The sequence below is a fragment of the Chiloscyllium plagiosum genome, unplaced genomic scaffold, assembly GCF_037043375.1.
Source record: "Chiloscyllium plagiosum isolate Xiang-an unplaced genomic scaffold, Cpla_swu_hap1 HiC_scaffold_3, whole genome shotgun sequence".
NCBI lineage: Eukaryota > Metazoa > Chordata > Chondrichthyes > Orectolobiformes > Hemiscylliidae > Chiloscyllium > Chiloscyllium plagiosum.
In genome coordinates, this window is record NW_028270141.1 from 77,452,756 (window position 1) to 77,463,560 (window position 10,805).

Here is a 10,805-nt window from a genome sequence, read left to right on the forward strand (position 1 = left end):
CATTTTGCCGATGCTCATATCCTGTCCACAGTCTTCTGCAGCCTCCCTGCTTCCTCAACATTACCTGTGTCTTTCCACCTATCTTTGTGTCATCTGAAAACTTAGCAACAATACCCTCAGTTCCTTTATCTGATCATAAATCTATAATGTGAATAATTGTGGTTCCAGCACTGATCCCTGCAGAACTTGTTACTGGCTGACAACCCAAAAAAGAACCCTTTATCCCCACGCTTTCCCTTCTGCCAGTTAGCTAATCCTCTAGCCATGCCAGTACCTTATTTCTAATACCATGGGCTCTTGTCTTATTTAGTAGCCTCTGGTGCAGCACCTTACCAAAGACCTCTGGAAATCCAATTAGATCACATCCACTGACTTTCCTTTGCCTAACTTACCTCATTACCTCTTCAAACAATTTTAACAGATTTGTCAGGCATGGACTCCACTTGACGAAGCCATGCCTGACTCCGCCCTATTTTACCATACATCTTCAAGTATTCAGCAATCTCATCTTAATAATGGACTCCAAAATCATAGCAATGACCAAGTTCAGGTTGATCAGTCTATAGTTTCCTGTCTTCCGCCTCCATCCCTCCTTAAACAGGGGTATTATGTTAGCAATTTTCCAGTCTTCTGGGATCCTCCCTGACTCCGGTGATTCCTGAGAGACTGCCACCAATGCCTCTACAATCTTGTCAGTTTTCTCATTCAGAACATTGGAGTGTAGTTCATGTGGTCTGGGTGATTTATTCACCTTCATACTTTTCAGCTTCCTCAACACCTTCTCCTTGCAATGGCCACTACACTCACCTGTGCCCCTTGGCTCTCTTGAACTTCTGGTATTCTGCTGATGTCTTCCACCATGAAGACCGATACAAAGAATCTGTTTTGGTTCCTCAATATTTTCCTTCATGCCTATTATTACTTCCCCAGCCTCATGTTCTAGCAGTCCAGTATCCACCCTTACCTTTTCTGTATCTGAAAAGACTCTTGCAATTTTCTTTTGTATTACTAACTAGCTTAGCCTCATATTTCACTTTACTCCCTTCATTGCTTTTTTTAGTTGTCCTAGCCTAATTTTTGAAAGGGTTCCCAATCCTTTGGCTTCCCATTAATCTTCATGTCATTTCATGTTTTTCTTTTGCTTTTGTGCTGTTCCTGATTTCCCTTTTCAGACATGGTCACCTTCTTCTCTCCTTCATAGGTTTCTTCTTCCTTATGGATGAATTTCTGCTGTGCCTTCCGAAATATCCTGAATTTGCTGAATAAGCTAAGGTTGTTTTTCTTTTGGAGCACAGAAGGCTGAAAGGGGACCTGGTTAAGGGGTATAAGATTATGAGGGGCATGGGCTGGGTGGATAGAAAGCAACTATGCCCCTTTTTCGAAGGGTCAATAGAAAGGGGACATAATGTTAAAGTGAAAGACAGGGGGTTTAGAGATTTGAGGAAAATTATGATGGGAATTTAGAATGCACTGCCAGCATTGGTAGTTGAGGCAAGAAATGTGGGAAATTGCCCAAATATGTCCTGTACATAAAAAAAGGACAAATCCAGTCCGGATTCCTGATGAAGGGCGTATGCCTGAAACATCGATTCTCCTCCTCCACAGCTGCCTGATCTGCTGTGCTTTCCAGTGCCACGCTCTCGACTCTGATCTCCAGCATCTGCAGTCTTCACTTTCTCCAAATCCAACCCGGCCAATTACTGCCCCATAAGTCTACTGTCAATCATCAGTAAAGTGATGGAATGTGTCATCAGCAGTGCTATCAAGTAGCATCAGCTCAGCAACACCCTGCTCAGTGATGTCCAGGCTGGATTCTGCCAGGGCCACTCAGGGCCTGATCTCTTTACAGCCTTGGTTCAAACATGGACAAAAGAGCTGAATTTCAGAGGTGAGGTGAAAGTGACAGCTCTTGACATAAAGGCTACATTCGATCATGTTGGGCATCAAGGAGCCCTAGCAAAACTGAAATCAATGGGTATCAGGGGCAGACGTCCAGTGGTTAGAGTCATGTCTGGCACATAGGAAGATGGTCATGGTTGTTGGAGGTCAGTCATCTCAGCTCCAGGTCATCTCTGCAGGAGTCCTAGGTCCAACCATCTTCAGCTGCTTCATCAATGACCTTTCTTCCATCATTTGGTCAGAAGTGGGGATGTTCGCACCATTTGCTACTCCTCAGATACTGAAGCAGTCTGTGTCCAAATGCAACTATATCTGGACAATATCCAGGCTTGGGCTGGCAAGTGGTAAGTAACCTTCACGTCACACAAATGTCAGGCTATGACCATCATCATTCAGAGACAATCTAACCACTGCCCTTGACATTTAATGGTGTTAACATTACTGAATCTCCCCACTATCAACATCCTGGGAATTATCATTAGTCAGAAACACAACTGGACCCACCATATAAAAGCAATAGCTACAAAAGCAGGTCAGAGACTAGGAATACTGCGGCAAGTAACTCACCTCCTGTGCACCATCTCCAAGGCACAAGTCAGAGTGTCATGGAATACTCCCCACTTGCCTGGATGAGTGCAGCCCCAACAACACTCAAGAGACTTGACACCATCCAGGACAAAGCAGCCTGCTTGATTAGCACTGCATCCACAAGCATCTACTCCCTCCAACACCAATGCACAGTTGTAGCAGTGTGTGCTATCTACAAGATGCGCTGCAGAAATTCACCAACGATCCTCAGACAGCACCTTGCAAACCCAAGACCACTTCATCTAGAAGGATAAGGGCAGCAGGTGTTTGGGAATCGCTTTCAATTTCCATTCCAAGCCACCCACCATCCTGTCTTGAAAATATATTGCCATTCCTTCACTCTTGCACTGTCAAAATCCGGGAATTCCTTCCCTAATGACATTGTGGGTCAACCTACAGCAGGTGGACTGCAGCAGTTCAAAAAGGCAGTTCACCATAACCTTCTCAAGGGCAACTAAGGATGGGCAATAAATGCTGGCTAGCCAGCAAATGGCCATATCCCACAAAATGAATAAATACTTTTTTAAAAAGCTCACAACCTTTAAGAGGTACTTGGATAGGTAATTGAAATATCATAACATTCAATAAAATGGCCAAAGTGTTGGGAAATGGGACTCGTGCTGATTTTGAAGCTTTTGTCAGTGCAGACTCTCTGGGTCATAGGATATCTTCTGAATGATTCTATGAATCTATTGCAATGGCTGTTGCAAATAATGTGAGTCTAAACACTTGAGCTACAGACAACAGCACCTCTCTTGTGAAGATGACTGTCTGAAATGCTTAAGATGTTAGACTCAGCACAGGATGTTGAAATCAATGTGAACACTATCTGCTTATTTGGAAAAGAAGTCTGTACTTGGAAAGAATCGCATGATGAGGGAGCTATGTTTGTTATCTGCTCTTAAAATCAATTCATAGTCATGTAAAAAGCCATCATATTAGCTGGAAATAATTCCAAGCAACTACAGTGGTTAATGGCAATACACTGAAAGTGGGAGATCTCTATTGAAAGAAGGCTTCCCTGAACCGGTGCCAAAATCAGGTTCATCAGAGTATCAACCTCCTAGACAATCAATGATGAGAGATTTCTCTTTGCAAGACCTTCACTTCAACTTTAAATATCGAAGCCATTAGGAAACTATAGGTCTAGCACAAGGGCAACTGAAGACCATAAATAAGCGACAAATAATTGTAATCTGTAACAATATATTACCTTGATTTACATCTAATTTATGTGTGTAAAATTGTGTGGGTGAGCTGTAGCTTTTTATTTCAGGTAAGTTGTGTGAGAGTAGAAGACTTTCTTTAATTTTAAACTCACGAAAGCAAGCTAATAGAATTATTTGGTTTGAATAAATGCACCGAAAATAATAAAGCACACCTTTTTAATACAAAAACATAACATTCACAGGTAGGAAAGGGAACAAATATATTCTGTTTGTGACAGATCAGAATGGGATAATAACATGATTATGGCAGTGTCTTCCTTATTATCCCATTCCCTTTGCTTGATCCTATTTCTATTCTGACCCAGAAAAGTGTAGTTGGATTAAGGTGGGCTCTATTAAGGAATAAAGTTTGAAATTATTCAATAGACCTGGACCCCAGCAACCAATGAGCATGGACTATGTTTTACATACTTGGCTGGCTGATACAAGGAATGCCGAGTCCCAACAAGAGAAACTACTTTAGATTGCTCAGAAAGTACTAAATGACTCTTTTTGAAACACTTATTATCACATCACGCATGGGCATCCTGGCTCACAAAAATCTTCCCTCTGACTCTTGGGTGCTCAGTAAGAAACTAAATTGGGTTACTTCCCTCTACCCAATTTTAAGGTTCTGCTTCTGACTGAATTCTACACAATAACCATCAGATTAGCTGGCTCCACACTGGCAAAGATCAGCATGCTTCTATTTCGAGCTAATTCTCAGTTCACTGAGTTGATTTGAATAAGGCCCACCCCTGAAGATTGGCAAGTTTGTATTATTTGGCCCCAATGCCCAATAGAATTGGACACATGACCATCTTCCCACACCACCACCCCAAACCCAACACCGTGTTTCTGTTTTCTCATTGAGACAATTGTCAAAGTATGTTCGAAATGGCAGAGTCATATTTTAAATCGTTTATTCCCATCAATTAGGACCTGAAATGTTTTTTAAAATTGTTGGGAAATTTGTGGTAGAGCTGAGATCTGGAAAGCAGGAAGTATGTGGGATTTGTATTTGACAAATTAAAAACTGTGCAACCAATAAAACAGATGCAGGGTTTTGAGATCAGCCGCACAGCAGATTTCCAATATCCACACAGAGGAAGTAATGTTTTTCAAATGTGGTTTCTTAAGCATTTTGGTTCTACATTGTAAACACAAAGTCCCCAAGGATGATATTAATTTTAGTGAAGCTGAAATGTAACTGACAGAGCTGTCATCTAATTACAATAGTTGAGAAAGGGGGATTTAAGTGATCTTTTCAGTTTCTGTAAATTCATAAATAATAACAAAAACGTTGACTGGAAATCTCAAAGTACATGGCAATTAAAGAAATCACTTGGGGTTAGAATTGAGTGAGCCACCTCAAATTGGGTTTATCGAATCACAGTGAAATTACAATTCTGAAGCATGTTGTCATGACGGAACTTGGCTGTACATGCAGTTTTAATTAGGTGGAGGATCACATTATTTTCAGTGTAAACTGATATATTCGACTATTTCCCTTGCCACTATTTATTGCACTGTTTCACCTCTTCCCCATCCCCAATACCATTAACAAATAAATCTTGTGCTTCAATTCCAACAACTCCCTTCGACCCACTGCTCTTGCAGTTTCTTAACTACATTTCACACTGTGTAGTAACAGAACTGTGTGGTTTAGGAAGAGGTTATGAACTACCCTGACCCCCAGTTTTTGTTTGAGTTTGGAGATCATCTCCATTTCATTCTCAGGAATCACTATCACCTCTCTTCCGACCCAGATTTGGCTTGCAAGTATATGCCCTTTTTGCGTTGAATCTAGGACTTGGTTTGGTAGCCCAAACCGGTTCTCTATCCGTCAAGTCAATAAATCTCCTATTCTAAGTAACTCCTTACTTATAAACATAAAAGTGCCAGCGGCGACAGTTTAAATTGCAGAATAAATGAAAACGGTCTTAACAACCATCAGTTATCACTGCAACTTGCTAAAATGGCATTAACATTTAAATCATTCGGGAAGTACAGATGTTGAAAATACATATAAAATCTGTACATGCACAGACTTGCTGTGTGTCAGATGATATTAATAACAGTTCCGTTTCACATTACATTTCCCCTCCCCTTCAAATCTGTCTTCATCAATCATCTCTGTCGCTGCAAACTATTTCCAACCTCCACCTTTCTCAAATGACACCAATAAGTCAGCACCCCCCAAATCCATGAACATCATGCAACTCCATGTTTATACAAAAACAAAATGCTGTGGATGCTAGAAATCTGAAACAAACACTGATACGCATATTTCTATGTCCACAGATGCTGCCGGATCTGTTGTGCTTCTCCAGCATTTTCTGTGTTTTTTATATGTTTGAATATTTTCGTTCAGATTTATGACTTAGTTAACGCATTGTCACAGTCCACATAAATGCCATAAATGACATGTTGTCTGATTGTGACAATAATGAACTATCTCTCCAGATCCTTTTTCACTCCTCCCCAGATCATTTCTGTCACATCCATCAAACAAAGTTCCTTCTCCTATCCCCTTTGAGCATATCGAGGGGACCAATCCATCCATAAAGCCTTGCTTCACTCCTCAATTACCTCCCTTTCGTTCACACAACACTTCTCCATACTTCTCCATATGTGAGATGCAACTCCTGCCCTTTCACCTTCTCTTTCCGAATTGTCCAAAATCTCTACCTCACTTTCCAACTGAAGCATTAATCTAGTGTACTTCCTTCAACTGAGTCTACTGTTTTCAATACAGACTGGCCTTCTCTAAACTGCAAGACCAACTGTAGATTTGTTAAGAATTCATTCCCAGCATTGCTATGTCAGCATTTGTTGCCCATCCTCAATTGCCCAGTTGAGAGTCAACCATGTTGCTATGGGTCTGGAGTCTGATGTAGGCCAGACCAGTTAAGAAAGGCAGTTTCCTTCCCTAAAGAGCATTAGTGAACCAGATGGGATTTTCCTGACAATCAACAATGGTTTCATGCTCATCATTAGGCTCTTGATTGCAGATTTTTCTTTTATTATTGAATTCAAGTTGGACTGAAGTGTCTGTTTTCATAATGTCCATCTCCATGATTCTATCTGCCAGGGTACGATTTGAACGCAGGTCTGGAGGACATTACCGGGTTCTCTGGATTAGCAGTCCAGTGATAATATCACTAGGTCATCGCCTCCCCTAAGCAAGGAGCCATTTGCATCCAGTCAACAAATGCAATTCCAAACAGTGGCCTATCATTGTAACTCTCCCCATTGCTCTCATGTTGCTCAGCCTGCTACACTGTTCCAGTGTTGTACCAATGCAAGCCTTATGAACATCACCTTATCTTTCTATTTGGTGGCTGGTCTCAAGAAGTGTAAACTGAGTCGGACGAAATGTCAGATCGAGACCCAATCTTTAAAAACAGCGGCCCAAACTTACAATTTTCAATGTGAGTTGGGGTGGGGGTGGCAGTTGGGAAGAAGGGCTGGATTGGGGGTCAGGCCAAATAAATGTCCATATTACAGAGGTGGAAGTGCTGGATGTCTTGAAACACATAAAATGGATAAATCCCCAGGAACTGATCAGGTGTACCCGAGAACTCTGTGGGAAGCTAGGGAAGTGATTGCTGGGCCTCCTACTGAGATATTTGTATCATCGTTAGTCACAAGTGAGGTGCCGGAAGACTAGAGGTTGGCTAACATGGTGCCACTGTTTAAGAAGGGTGGTAAGGACAAGCCAGGGAACTATAGACCAGTGAGCCTGACGTTGGTGGCGGGCAAGTTATTGGAGGGAATCCTGAGGGACAGCACGTACATGCATTTGAATGGCAAGGACTGATTAGGGATAGTCAATATGGTTTTGTGCATGGGAAATCATGTCTCACAGACTTGATTGAGTTTTTTGAAGAAGTAACAAAGAGAATTGATGCGGGCAGAGCGGTAGATGTGATCTACATGGACTTCAGTAAGGCATTCGACAAGGTTCCCCATGGGAGACTGATTAGCAAGGTTAGATCTCACGAAATAAAGGGAGAACTAGCCATTTAGATACAGAACTGGCTCAAAGGTAGGAGACAGAGGGTGGTGGTGGAGGGTTGTTTTTCAGGCTGGAGGCTAGTGACCAGTGGAGTGTCACAAGGATCGGTGCTGGGTCCTCTACTTTTTGTTATTTATATAAAGGATTTGGATATAAGCATAAGAGGCATAGTTAGTAAGTTTGCAGATGACACAAACATTGAAGATGTCGTGGACAGTGAAGAAGGTTACCTTGGATTACAACAGGATCTTGACCAGATGTGTCAATGGGCTGAGGAGTGGCAGATGGAGTTTAATTCAGATAAATGCGAGGTGCTGCACTTTGGGAAAGCAAATCTTAGCAGGACTTATACACTTTATGATCAGGTCCTAGGGAGTGTTGCTGAACGAAGACACCTTGGAGTACAGATTCATAGCTCCTTGAAAGTTGAGTCGCGGGTAGATAGGATAGTGAAGAAGGCGTTTGGTATGCTTTCCTTTATTGGTCAGAGTATTGAGTACAGGAGTTGGGAGGTCATGTTGCAGCTGTACGGGATATTGGTTAGGCCACTATTGGAATATTGCATGCTACTCTGGTCTCCTTCCTATCGGAAGGATGTTGTGAAACTTCCTGTTGAGAAAAGATTTACAAGGATATTGCCAGGATTTGGAGGATTTGAGCTATAGGAAGAAGTTGAACAGGCTAGGGCTGATTTCCATCGAGCTGAGGGGTGATCTTATAGAGGTTTATAAAGCATGAGGGGCATGGATAGGGTAAATAGACACGGTATTTTCCCAGGGGTGGGGGAAACATGAACTGGAGGGCATAGGTTTAGCGTGAGGAGGAAAGATATAAAAGAGACTTAAGGGGCAACGTTTTCATGCAGAGGGTGGTGAATGTGTGGAATGAGCTGCCAGAGGAAGTGGTGGAGGCTGGTACAATTGCAACATTTAAGAGGCATTTGGATGGGTATACAAATGGAAGGGTTTGGAGGGATATGGGTCGGATGCTGGCAGGTGGGACTAGATTGGATTGGGATATCTGGTCAGCATGGATGAGTTGGACCGAAGGGTCTGTTTCTGTGCTGTACACTTCTATGACTCTATGACTCTAACTCAGGAAGTGCCTAAAAAGCTTCCAGTTCCTGGGGTGCACTGAGCAGTGGAGACTGGCTTGTGGTTCCAGCATAGTGTGCGACATTTACAAATAAAAAGCATCTGTCCTTCTCTGTGCCCCTCATCCCGCACACTCCTCATGCACTCTTCATGTCTCCTATATCTCCTACCCACCCCACAGCTGCTCATACCTTTGTGCTTGGCTGTGTACATCCTCCTATCCCCCACCTTCACTACAGCTCTTCAGACCTCACCTCCTGCAAGGATTCTGTCTCATTCTCCCAGTTCCTTCACCCTGTGTATCTATTCAGATGAGGCCACCTTGCAAAACAGTGTTGCTGACATGGCATCCTCCTTCCATAACCATGGTTTCCTGCTCACTGTGGTTGACAGGGCCCTCAACTACATCTGACCTATCACCCCTGTTTTCACCCTTGTCCCTTCTCATCCCTCACAACAGCATGCTCGGGTCCATCTTGTCCTTACTTTTCATCCCACCAGCCTCTGCATTCAAAGGAACATTCTCCGCCATTTCAACAGAACACCACTATCAAACACATTGCCCCTCACCCCCCCAGTCTGCATTTCACAGCGTCAGTTCCCTCTGGGACATCTTGGTCCATTCCTTGATTGCCACCGACATTACCCTCCTTTTCCATGTAATCAGAGAAAGTGCAACACCTTCCCTTCACCTCTTCCCTGCTCATCATCCAAAGGCCTAAACAGTTTTTCCAGGTGAAGCAGGATTTCACCTCTACCGCCTCCAATCTGGTCTATTGCATTCACTACACCCAATATGGCTTAGTCCACAGTGGAAAAACCAAATGCAGACTGGGTGACTACTTTACAGAATACCTCCAGTCCGTTCGCAAGCATGACCCTGACCTTCCTGTCGTCGGTCATTTTAATACAGCATCCTACTCTCATGCCCACTTGTCTATCCTCAGCATACTGCAGTGTTCCAGTAAGTGAAAGCAGAAACTGGAGGAACAGCATCTCATCTGCAGACTAGGCACTTTACAGTCTTCTGCTTTAGTATTGTGTTCAACACCTTCAGATCGTGAACTCACTCCCATTTCTTTCCATTCTTTTGGCTTTACTTGTTCCATTCTCTGTCATCATGTCCTCTCTCCTCTCCCCCTACTCCAGTGGGACTGTCAGTGCTTTCCAGTTTGGCAGTTGGACACACCATTGTTCTAGCAGCATCTGAAGAGCAAGAGAGTTGAAGTTTCAAGAGTAACCCTCTCCTCTACATCAGAGAGACCAAGTGTAAACTTGCAGAATGGTTCAGGGAACATCTCTGGTCCTTACACAACAACAAAATCAAACTTCCAGTAGCCATCCATTTCAACTCCCCCACCTACTCCTCCATTGACATGCCCATTCTGAGCCTCCTCCACTGCCTACACAAGCCCACCCACAAACTAAAGGAGGAACACCTTGTCTTCTTCCTCAGGAACCTACAACCACGTGGCCTCAACGGTGAATTCACCAGTTTCCAAATCTCCCCAACCCCCACCCTATCCCAGATCCAACCCTCCAAATGACCTAGCACCATCACCTCCTACCTTCATGCACCTATCACCATCCCACCTATCTTCCCCCTAGTCCCACCCCCCCACCCCTATTTACTTCTCAGCCCCCTTCCCCCTCACCAGTTCTGATGAAGGGCTGTTGCCTGAAACATCGACTCTCCTGCTCCTCAGATGCTGCCATAGCTGCTGTGTCTTTTCCAGTGCTACACTTTATCGATTCTGACTCTCCAGCATCTGCAGTCCTCACTATCTCCTACTTGCTGCACACCATTGTTCTGCATTCTCACATTACAATCACTTAATTTGAACTATCAACATCCTTTCTCCCCGAACAACCTTCCTCGCCGACTATTGCAGAAATGCCCATTCCATATTTCACATCAGCTCTGATGAAGAGTGATCTAGACTCGAAATGTTAGCTTTCTCTCTCCCCATGTAAGCTGCTTTGACCTGCTGTGAT